Source organism: Humulus lupulus, chromosome 4 (assembly GCF_963169125.1).
Source record: "Humulus lupulus chromosome 4, drHumLupu1.1, whole genome shotgun sequence".
NCBI lineage: Eukaryota > Viridiplantae > Streptophyta > Magnoliopsida > Rosales > Cannabaceae > Humulus > Humulus lupulus.
In genome coordinates this window covers 228985848-228998909 of record NC_084796.1, presented here as the reverse complement: position 1 = coordinate 228998909, position 13062 = coordinate 228985848, and positions in this window count along the sequence as shown.

The window sequence follows — 13062 nt, the reverse complement described above, 5'->3', positions numbered from 1 at the left end:
CTGAGTAGGCCGCGTCTAGGGCAGCAGCCGGCCCCTCCGACAAAGGTAACCCATACCCTTATAGAGAGTTAGATCGGGGTGCTGGCAGTTATAGGCTAATTCGATTCAACCCTAACCAACTCGTTAGTTGTCACCCTACTGACCCGGACCTAAACACAACCCTCCTCCAGTGCATGGACCATTTGGTGGTATGCTATGATCATAGCTACCCTAAAGGTACCATCATAGTTGAAAACACTCTTCATTTTAGGTCCACTATTTTCGAGGAGTATGGGACAAACCGTAGGTCCTGGCCTTCCCTGCTTCAGGGCGCGTATGCCCCTGGTTTTAGGCAGTAATAGATGAGTCCAGCTCCGAGGAAGGACCTGTAATGACCCAAATTTCCTAATAAGGTTTAAGACCTTGATTAGGAGGCCAGGAGGGCCATAATTGATTTATTATGCCATTAAATGATATAATATGATGATAAATGCATGCATGTGGGTGCACATTTCATTATAAGGGTATTTTGGTTATTTGGCCCGTTGAGGGCGTAATTGTGTATTTTCATGCATGTTGGTGAATTATGAATAAGACCACATTGTAATGTGGATTTGTTTGAGCCATTCGGCATGAGACGATCTTTGAATGCAAGTTATCAGTCTGGTCATAACGGGGTTAATTTCAGGGCTTGTTTAACGCCCAAAATGTGACTACACTAAGCGGTAGTTGTAGTAAGATCGGGCGGTCGATCCACAAGGAGGTAGCCTAAAATCAAAAGGTTAGTAGAAAATAGCACAAAAAGTTAGTAACAAGAAGTAAATAAAATTGTAAATGGAAAGATAATTGAGATTTTGGTATTGTATTTTGATAAAGTGATGAAATGAGATAAGTGAAATAAAGGTAAGATGTAATCAAAAGTTTGAGAAAATGAAAGGTTTCAAGAATCATCCATATGCTTGTTTAGTTACTTGGTTACTTGATTTACAAAAATACACAAGTAAATAGTTCACATCCCAACATTTACTTGGAAAATCTAACATTAAAATCCATAGTTTTTCTAACAAAAGTTCATTTGAGTTATAAAGTTCTTTACTTTAAAAGCACAATGTTAATCTTATGAAAAATCTAAAAATGACAAAATACCCAAGGGCAATAATGCAATAGAAGATTAGACATAAAATTATGTATCAATATTACTTTTACTAATTAGAAGCACATAGAAAGAGCATGACTAATCCTATATACTATTAGCATAAGTAAATAGAGATAACAAAATAAAGATAGAGATGAAAGAACATAAATAACTCAAATATATTACATTAAGAACATAGTAAATCAAAGTAGCAAAATAACATCACTTGCATATGGAATCATCCCTAACCTTCCTAGGAAGATTAGGCCATTATGCTCATGATTCTCACAAAATTCTAAGAAGAAAATATGAGAAGAAAGTGAGTGGAAATTTTGCTATAGTTTCTCTACTCTAAAAATTACATACCAAATGTGAAGAAAGTGTCCCTATTTATAGATGGGGAAAAGGACTAAAAAGAAATTAAACAACAAAATGGGGTTTACAAAATAAATCTGAAATATTAATAATAAAATATGATTTTGAAAAATCAAATCTTATTATTAATATTACCCTAGCTATTTTTGTGTATAGTCAAAATGCTCTTTTTCTAAAATACCATAAAAACATGATCTATAAAGCTCAAAATAGCAATTTACAAAGCCCAATACCCACAAAATATGGCTGGTGACACAAGAGGGTTTTGACCCATTTTCAACCAATGGGAAACTGCCACGTAGGCGGCTGGCTGGGGTGTTGATGCATTGGGCTGCTGGAACTGTGGGCCTTTGTTTGGCCACTTGGGCTTGCTGAGATGATGGGGATGCTTGGGTCACGTGGGAGCTTGCAGCTTGCTGAAGGAATGCATTTGGTGGCTTGCGTTGGGCCTCAGCAAAAGAAGGCAAGATCATGTTGTACATGATATATGATATGTATATATGTGCATGGTGGGTCAATGCAGGTGGAAAGGAGGCTGAAGGAGGAGCTAGGACGCGTGGCAGGAGGTGGCGGTGACACGTGGCAGCTGGGCAAAGAGAAGAGAGAGCTTGTGCTGGGCTTGGGCCAACGGGCCTGAGCTTCATTTCTTCCAAAAATACCACTTTCTTCCTTTTCTTTTTCAGTTTTAATTATTTCTCTATTCTCCATTTTTATTAGTGTCCAAATGCAATTTATTTCCTGAAAATTAAACATAAATTAAATTAAAATTAATATTTTCAATTATAAAATATATTACAATAAATTCATGAAAATATTAATTAAAAATTAATTTATTTTACACTTTAAAACTAATAAATTTGCATTTTTGAGCACTAATCACAACCCCCAACTAGCTTATTGCTAGTCCCTAGCAATTCAAGCGAAAAATAAAATTATCAAGTTGAATAATCAAGTCAAATCAAGCAAAAGCATCTAAGCATTTTCAAAGTATCATCAAGAAGTCATAAATTACTATCTAAGCTACTATAGTTGCGATTTCAGAGTTGTGTGTGTGTGCACCAAACCATATTCTTTTTATCACAAGTCATAATACAAATAGTATCGAAAAATCTCAAAAGTATAAAGATCTCAACCCCAAATTCCTCACGGGCATTGAAAGTATTGTATGGGAAGGATTACACTCTTGGAGTTGGAAATGTAACACTTTACGCTCGAATGAGAAAAGATAAACTTTTTAGGACAAGCAATTTGAACAAATATTGATCACAAGATAGGCAAATCAACTTATTGGAATTCAAAGGACAAACAACCTTTGGGATTTACATGAGAAAACTCAAAGAACAAAATGACAACTAATTAGACATGATAAATAAGAAAGTGAACTATAATGATAATAATTTTTTTTTTAATACAATTACACAAAATAATGGTAATAGAAATATGTATATATATATATTTTTTTTTTTCAATAATTACAAAATAATAGAAGAAAATGTTGCTCTTGTTCTCTTTTTTTTTTCAATTTTTTTTTTTTTTTCTATTATTATTTTTTTCTTTTTTTCTTCATTATTTTGTTTTTTTTTTTTTTTGACAAGAGACAACACAAAGATAACAAGGAAATTACAAATACAATACAACACAAACTTATTACAAAGACTTTTCTTAAATGAAAAACATTCCTCTAGTCAATGTCATGTTTTAAATTCCAAAAATGTGACTTTGCCAACTCAAATGATCAATACAAGTTCAAAAAGTTGTTTTCTCAACTCTCACAACTCACCAAAAAAAATGAAAAACTTTAAACTTGAAATTTCTCTCAACTATTTGTGTTAACGACCAATTTATTTATCATATGTTTGGAAAGTGCACAAAAGAACTCTGAAAATCACTTCTTAATAGCTAAATATAGTAAGAACTGACTCAAACCAACAAATTCTACTCATGGTTGGATAATGTTGAAAAAATTTGACTTAAAAATTCAACAAGAAAATAATGTTTTCCAAATGACTGCTAATGACGTAACAATAAGATTTTACAAATGAAATCCAATACATGTTCACCACCCCCAACCAAAAATCAGACAGTGTCCTCAATGTCAAAATGAATAAGCAATGAAAAAGATAAGGAAAGAGAACACCTGGATGATGATCATGTCCATGAGGTGAGAGCGAAAATAGCCTGGTAACAATACCCCAAAACAAAATACAAAAACGAAAAGCATACAAAAATAAAAGAAAGACAGAAAAATAAAAAGAACAACAACAAACTGTTCAGAACTTCAGAGTGTATAGATTGGGTCCTTAAGAAGGACCTCTTCAACACGACTCACACTCTCAATGTAATGCTTCAGCCTTTGGCCATTGACGCGAAAAATTCTCCCATCGGTTGGATCCTCGACCTCCACGGAACCGTTGGGGAATACTTGCTTTACTACAAATGGACCAGTCCATCGCGATCGCAGTTTACCGGGATGCAAGTGCAAACGAGAGTCGTACAGATGCACTTTTTGATTTGGCTCAAAGTGTTTGCGCAGGATTTGTTTGTCGTGAGCGATTTTCAATTTTTCCTTATAAATCCTGGAATTTTCATATGCATCGTTTCTCAACTCCTCAATTTTGGACAACTGGAGTTTGCGATTGATACCTGCGGCATTCAGATCAAAGTTTAGGGCTTTGATAGCCCAGTATGCTTTATGCTCGAGCTCGACAGGTAAATGACAGGCTTTTCCAAAGACAAGCCGATAGGGAGACATCCCAAGAGGGGACTTGAAAGCAGTGCGGTATGCCCAAAGAGCGTCTAGAAGTCGTGTAGACCAATCTTTGCGGTCGGGATTTACCGTCTTTTCCAGAATGTGTTTTATCTCCCTATTGGCTAACTCGGCTTGACCATTGGTCTGTGGATGATAGGCATTTGCAACTTTATGAAGTACACCGTACTTGCGCATAAGAGCCTCAAAGGATCGGTTGCAAAAATGAGTGCCTTGATCACTGATGAGAGCGCGAGGGGTACCGAACCTTGATAACACATTTTCTTTCAAGAATTTGACAACTGTAGCGTTATCATTGGTTCGACATGGTACAGCCTCGACCTATTTGGAAACATAATCCACAGCGAGAAGAATGTAAAGGTAGCCAAAAGAAGGTGGAAACGGTCCCATAAAGTCTATCCCCCAACAATCAAATATTTCGATGACAAGAATTGGGTTCAAGGGCATCATGTGCCGACGGGATAAGGATCCTAACTTTTGGCACCTTACACAAGAACGACAAAAATCATTGGTGTCTTTGAACAAGGTGGGCCAGTAAAGGCCTCATTGTAAGATTTTTGCAGCGGTTTTCTTCACAGAGAAGTGACCACCACAAGCATCATTGTGGCAAAAATTCAGCACACTAGACACCTCATTGTCGTGGATGCATCTTTGCATGATTTGGTCGGGGCAATACTTGAATAAGTATGGGTCATCCCAAAAGAAATTGCGCACCTCGACCAGAAATTTGCGTTTGTCTTGTGAACTCCATTCAGATGGGAGTTCACCTGTTACTAAGTAGTTTATAATGTGAGCGTACCACGGCAACTTAGCAACAGAAAGCAATTGTTCATCGGGGAAATCATCATGAATAGGTGGACCGTCAGCGGGATCGCTGAATTCAAGTTGGGACAAGTGGTCCGCGATGACATTTTCAACACCTTTCTTGTCTTTGATCGTTATGTCAAATTCTTGCAGGAGAAGGATCCACCGTATTAATCGCGCCTTAGCATCCTTTTTGGAAAGGAGATACTTAAGGGCGGAGTGATCTGTGAAGATCGTAATAGGCGATCCAATCAAATAAGATCGGAATTTGTCTAGGGCAAAGACAACGGCAAGCAACTCTTTTTCAGTAGTGGAATAGTTCATTTGAGCACTATTGAGAGTTCGACTTGCATAATAGACAACAAAGGGTTTCCCCTCCCTTCGTTGTCCTAGCACAGCTCCCACAGCAAAGTTGCTGGCGTCACACATGATCTCGAAAGGAAGACTCCAATCGGGTGACTGAATGATGGGAGCGGAAGTGAGCGAATTGACAAGCGCTCGGAATGATTCCTCACACTTAGGTGTCCACTCAAAGGTAACATCTTTGGCTAGGAGGTTGCTCAGCGGACGAGCAATCATTGAAAAATTGTGTATGAATCTCCTATAGAACCCAGCATGACTTATAAGTCGTCTACCTCAGAGTGACTTATTAGTCATCTACCTCAGAGCGAGAAACTTATTAGTCATCTACTTAGAGCGCAGGACTCCACAAGCATTTATTTGTTCCTGCTTGCATACATGAGTAAGGTTATTACTGCCAGGCATGCCTATTATGACTTAGTAACATGTTATTACTTGTTCATGAGCATATTAAGTTTTCTTGCTGAGCTTCGGCTCACGGGTGCTATGTGGTGTAGGTAAAGGCAAAAGAAAGCTGGACCATCCTTGAGTTGGAGAGCTTAGGTGACGATGTGTACATATGCGATTGTTCGACTGCCACGGCCGAGAGTTGAAAGAGGAACTAGGGTTAAACCCTATTTTGCCGCTTAGGTTGGCTGGTTGTAAATATTTTCTTGTAATTGACCTTTAAATTGTATTTTGGGATCCCAATGTATACAGTAAATTTTTTAGTGAAACGTTGTATTTTAACCAAAATTTTTAACCCTAAACCACTAATCATACTTAGTTACACGATTATGGCCAAATGACTCAATTAGCGAGTTTAGCACAGTTTAAAATGCCCGCCGTAACAGTCCTTAGGGTAGTAGAGAATTACAGGACCTAAACCCTCTAGGATCCAGGAGGTCATAGCTTTAGATTCTCCCCTACCTCCGTTAATCCCAGAGTTAGAGGTTATGCCTAACCCGGTCAATACCCCTAAGCTAATCGTAATAGATTCCTCCCCTAGTCCGGAGAGTAGGGTTCTTGCTCTTCATCTTGTATTTACAATACTTTTGAATAATTATTTCTATAAACTGAATCCTCTGCTCACTCTTTTTCAGGTGAAGAGATGGAACTTCCGAGAGCTCCAGATTTGAGGGGTGGTTTCAAGGCTGGTGGGACTAGAGTTGGTCTCGTGTTGAAGAGGCCTATGGTGACTAAGAAAACAGCTCCAAAGACAGGAGGTACCACCAAATCTTTGTCTATGGAAAAGGATGCCAGCACTACCTAGGAACAGCCACAAAGAGAACTTCCCTCAGTTCCGGCAACAATGGTTACTGTCCAATAAGCTCCACCTCCTCCTCCTCCTCCTCAACACATACCTCTCTCAAATCCTCAAGTGATCCAAGGTGAAGCTCCCACTGTCTAGATCTCGGTCAAGCAACACGACCTGGACAATATCCCCGAGGCATTTCGGGGTATTGTGTACGAGACGGCAAGCCACATGGTCGGCCATGCTTACAAAGCCTACGCCAGAGATTTACGGGCTATTAAGGAACGCAGCCCTGAGGACGTCCTCGAATCTGCCATGGGGTTGAACCTTACTGTGAGTCCCTCTCACTCTCCTAACCTTTTCTTTTTCTTTAGGTTTTTTTCTTTTTTTTAAAAAAAAAAAGAAAAACTATTCTTGACTTGCTTCATTCTTCTGCAGTCTGTCTTGGCCCAATATCGAGGCATAGCTCGCGTTAAAGCCAGGGAGGAAGAACTCCGAGCTGCACTGGGTGCCACTCAAGAGAGCGAATAAGCTGCCAAACCTGCTCTAATTTCTTCTCGAGAGGGCGAACGGTCTACAAAGGTCGCCCCGTTCGCCTCCTAGGCTTAGGTCTTGGAGGCGAGTCGTCGCGTGGACAGCTTCAGGCCGAAACTGAAGAACTCAAGAAGAAGTTGATCGAGGTCAAGGCTAAGGCCAAGGAGGAAGATGCAGTGTCCTCATCTCAAATGGAGGATATGCTTTACTGCTACTGGGCCTTTAACCAGGACGGGAACTTCCCTTTCATGCAGCCCGAGCTGTGGGATTCGTATCTTTCTCGGTTTAAGATTCGGTTCTCACAAGAACCCTCGGAAACTGGCGAAGCTTCTGGAGTTGCAGAGGGGGATGGTGAGGAGGTGACTTCATTGGAGCAAGCTGACGGAGCTGAGTGATCACCCTTTATTTTATTTTTTAACTTTTGTAACAGTCCCTTGGGACCAAAACAATTGCCTTCGGGCTTAGGTCAAGGTTTTTTTTCCTCGAGATGACAATATATTTTTTAATATACACCTAACTTGTGATCTATTTGTGTTTCCTTTACTTTATTATTTTATCATGTTTATGAATCCTTAGACTCTTGTACATTCAAAATCTTAGGGATTGACTTTTAGATCTAGATAGATTTTATTGATATCTTAGTTGTATCCAAGATTTTGCTTGCTTATTTGCATCATACCTTTAAAGAATTAGGCCTCGGACCTAGTTATGTCCAGGGTTTTTAATAAACTTAATAGCATTATACCTGTTAAGAATCAGCCCTCGGACCTGGTTATGTCCAGGGTTTTTAATAAACTTAATATCATTATACCAGTTAGAAATCCGACCTCAAACCTAGTTATATCCAGGGTTTTTAATAAACTTAATAGCATTATACCTGTTAGAAATCATGTCTCAAACCTGGTTATATCCAGGGTTTTAGTGATTTCTCAAACTTAGTTCGCATTAGGTTTATTGAAAACTCAAGCTTTAAGAAGTCGTTGAATAATCAATTTCTTCAAACTCCTAAGTGTTTTTTTAATCCTTATTCGAGTAAGCTGAACTTTCTCAAAAACTCTCCTCGGTTATGTGCCCCCCAAGGAACCATAACGTATAAACGTTCTTGGTTGCTTTTACAACGTGGGCTCGTACTAATAAAACAAAGAAGTGGTTATTTAATAATCCGACTGATATTGAATTGAAATGGCTTTTATAAATAAGCCTTACATAAACGGTAATACTATTGATAATACTTCTTTAAATGGAGGGCATTCCAGGTCCGTGGGATTATTTCCCCATTTAGCAGGGCTAGCTTGAAAGTTCCTTCGCGTAGGACCTCTACGATCTGATACGACCCTTCCCAATTCGAGCTTAATAGACCATCCTTGGAATCTTTATTCACCAAAAAGACCATTCAGAGAACCAGTTCGCCTAATCCAAGTCTGCGTCCCTTGACCTTTGAATTGAAATAACGAGTGATCTTTTGTTGATAATGGGCGAGCTGTAACTGCGATGCCTCTCATTTTTTTTCTATCGGATCGAGGAATGCACTAAGTAGCTTGTTGTTATGATCTTGATCAAATGTCCTTTTTCTATGAGTAGTCACCATTGCCTCAATTAGAAGCATAGCCTCACTTCCAAAGGTTAGGGAAAGGAGGGTATGTCCCGTGGAGGTTCTATGCGAGGTCCGGTAGCCCCAGAGTACCTGTGGGAGCTACTTGGGCCATAATCCCTTGGCTTCATCTAATATTTTCTTCAAGCTTGCCTTTAGGATCTTATTTACAACCTTGACCTGCCCATTGACTTGTGGGTATGCTACTGATGAGAAACTCTTGGTTATGCCATATTTTTCACAAAAGTCTGTGAAAAGATCACTATCAAACTGCATTCCGTTGTCTAACAGGATCTTTTTAGGGAGTCCAAATCGACTTATGATATTCTTCACAATGAAATCCAGGACTCTCTTCAAGGTGATGGTTGCCAGAGGTTCAACCTCTACCTACTTTGTGAAATAATCGATCACCACTACTGCATACCGAACCCCTCCTTTTCCCATCGGCAGGGAACCTAACAAGTCAATTCCCCATGCTGCAAATGGCCAAGGGGATAAAATCATGGTTAGCTCGACTGGAGCAGCTCGAGAAACTATGGCAAAACGTTGGCGTTTGTCGCACTTTTGCACATACGAGATTGAGTTCTTTGTTAAAGTGGGCCAAAAGTAGCCCTACCTTAGTACCTTCAGAGCTAGGTTTTCCCCCCCAGCATGATCTCCGCAGAAGCCTTCGTGTATTTCTTGTAAAATAGTTTTTGCTTCCTCGGGCAGAACACATCGCAGGAGGGGCAACAAATGACCTCGCTGATATAGGATTCCTTCAACAATTACATACCGTGGAGCTTGATAAAGTAGTTTTCTCCTGTCTTTCCTGTCATCAGGTAGCTTTCCGGTCGTGAGGTACTACATTATAGGAGTCATCCAAGTCGGCCTTACGTCAATCATTTCGACCTCCACCGCTTCTCCCGTTACACTTGGCCTTTCCAAGAACTCCACCAGAACTACATTCAATGTTTCAGCCTCTTTGGTGGTAGCAAGTCAAGCTAGAGTATCAGCGTTGGAATTCTGCTCAATAGAGCTAAACTCGAACTTAGATAATTCTCCCTTTACCTTAGCCAGGTAGGCCGCCATCTTGATGCCTCAAGCATGGTACCCCCCCAATATCTGATTTACGACGAGCTGGGAATCACAATAGCATTGGATGGCTTTCGCCTTCAGTTCTTTTGCCAACCTTAGCCCTGCCAACGAGGCTACTCCACTTCATTGTTGGATGCTTCAAACTCAAACCTGAGAGCTATATGGAACTGATGTCCTTCAAGTGATATTAAGATCATCCCAATTCCCGATCCATTCTTGTTTGAAGATCCATCAATAAAGATTTTACATAATTCCTTCACTGGCTCCCTTATCAGCTCATCCTGAAAACTAGTGCACTCAGCCACAAAGTCAACAAGGGCTTGACTCTTGATTGTTGTTCGTGGAATGTATAATATCTCAAACTGGCTAAGTTTGATGGCCCATTTTAATAGACGTCCCGACATTTCAGGCTTTTGCAACACCTGCCTTATTGGTTGGTCAGTTAAGACATTAATAGAATGGGACTGGAAATACGGCCTAAGCTTTCTTAAAGCCAAAATGAGACAAAATGCTAGCTTCTCTATTAGTGGGTACCGTGATTCAACTCCGAGAAGCCTCTTGCTTACGTAATATACGAGTTTCTGCAACGGGTTTTCTTCTCGAACTAACACAACACTGACTACATTCTCTATCACGACACTGACTGATAGTACCTGGGGTTTAGCTATATGCGTTTTTATATCGTGAAACACCTATTCACATTCTTTGGTCCACTCAAATTTCTTGTTTCCCCCGAGCAAGTTGTAGAATGGTAGACACATGTCAGTGGATTTTGAAATGAAGCAGTTTAGAGCCGCCACCTTTCCAGTCAGGCTTTGTACTTCTTTATGTGACCTGGGTGAAGGCATTTCTAGTAGCGACCTGATTTTTTTCCAGATTCGCTTCTATCCCCCTTGTGTTGTCTACAAACCCCAGAAACTTTCCGCAACTCTGAAAGTGCACTTCTGGGGATTCAACTTCATGTCGTACTTTCTCAGTATGCCAAAACATTCTTCCAGGTCGGATGCATGGTTATTGGTAATCTTTGATTTGACGAGCATATCATCGACATACACCTCCATGTTTCTCCAGATCTGGTTAGCAAACATCTTGTTGACCAACCGTTGGTATGTAGCCCCGACATTTTTCATCCTGAATGGCATAACTTTGTAGCAATATACATTATGATCAGTCATGAAACTAGTATGCTCTTGGTCTGCAGGGTTCATCGTGATCTGGTTATATTCAGAATACGCATCCATGAAAGACATGAGCTCGTGATCGGCCGTGGCATCTACCAATTGATCAATTCTTGGTAGTGGGAAATAGTCCTTGGGACAAGCCTTGTTGAGGTCGGAGAAATCGATATAGGTTCTCCACTTCCCGTTTGGCTTTGGGACCTGCAAGGGGGTAGCAACCCAGATCGGGTATTTTGCTTCCCTGATAAACGCGCATTTTAGTAGACGAGCTACTTCTTCTTCTAACGCTTTAGCTCGTACTGTCCCCAAAAGCCTCAGTTTTTGGGACTTTGCAGGAATGCTCTTGTCCAAGTATAAGGTATGCATTATTATACTCTGACTAATTCCAACCATATCCTCATGTGACTAGGAAAAAACATCCAGGTTCTTTCATAGAAACTCGGCCAATTCCTTCTTCCTTTCGACTTCAAGATTTTTCCAAATTTTTACAACTCTTGGAGGTTCATTCGAGTTTATGTTTATTTCCTCGAGCTCTTCTATTGCTTTAAGCTTAGACCTGTCTTTGCCTACCCGCGGATCAATATCTTCCCGTTGGGTGACCTCACCATCTTCTTCTTGAGGTTCTTCTTTCCCACAAGTGACTTCCACCCCTGGAACTCCTTACCTCCCTCACTTAAGACCATTGCCTGCTGCCCGGGTTGTGATTTTTCCTTCATAGAAATGCTATAGCATTCTCTGGCAGCGAGCTGGTCTCCTCTTATGGTGCATATCCCTGAGGTTGAGGGGAATTTCATTGCCAGCTGTCGGATTGAAGTAATGGCTTCAAATTCCATCATTGCAGGTCATCCCAAAATCGCATTATATGCGACTGGATAATCGATTACCATGAACTCGACTATTTTAGAGACAGTTCGTGACTCTTCTCCCAATGTCACTACAAGTCTAATTGTCCCTATGGCCACTGCTCCTTCACCCGAAAACATGTACAGAGTCATTGAGGTTGCCCTCAAATCGGATACGGACAATCCCATCTTTTCCAGGGTGGACCTAAAAAGTAAATTTACGGAACTTTTGTTATCCACCAGTATTCTTCGTACCCTTCGGTTAGCGAGCTGCACGGTTACCATCAACGGATCATTGTGTGGGAATTGGACGTGGCTAGCATCCTCTTCCGTGAAAATGATTGGTTGTTTTTCCAACTACTGTTGTTTTGATAACCACTGCTCTAGGACAAACTCCACACCGTTATGAGCTTTCAACTCAATGATATACCTTTTTTGGGCCCCACTGCTCGTGCCCTCCAAATGAGGTCAATAGTGGTTATATCTCCTTCTATCGGGGGAGGGTCGACCTGATTCATCTGAATTCCAGGTTCACCTATCAGAGCTTCTGGAACTGGCTAAGGATTCTGGTCGACAGGTTGATTGGGAACTACCCGATTTCGGGTGTACTGGGCTAATGGTCCAGCTCGAATGAGAGTCTCAATTTCATCATTCAGCTGCCAACAATCATCAGTGTTATGACCGATGTCATTGTGGAATCAACAAAACTTTGAAGGATCTCACTTCGCCCTCTGGTGCCTTAAAGGTTTTGGATTTTTCCATGGGAGGCGATTAGAATTAGCCAGGAAGATACGCTCTAGGGTGTCTGTTAGTTCGGTGTAGGTGGCGTAAATGGGCTTGAATTTATCCATAAACTTGTTCTTCTTCGTCCTGTTCTAGTCTCCCTCACCATTTCCCTTCCTCTTGTTATTTTCCCCTTGGTTATTCTGGGTAACAGCTAAGCCGTAGCTGCAACATCCGTCACTGCTCCAATGGGTTGGACAAGGGCTTGACTGGTTCCTGCGACAAAAACTCATGCCTCCTCCAGGTTTATCCACTTCTGAGCTCGGGCCAAAAATTTGTCTACGCTTTTATCTCTTTTTCATTGGAGTTCTTGCCACAGTTCGCCTCCCACCAGGATTCCCGTTCTCATTGCCATGTGCTTGGAGCTACCATCAACGTCCGTAGCTCGCACAACAATAATGGA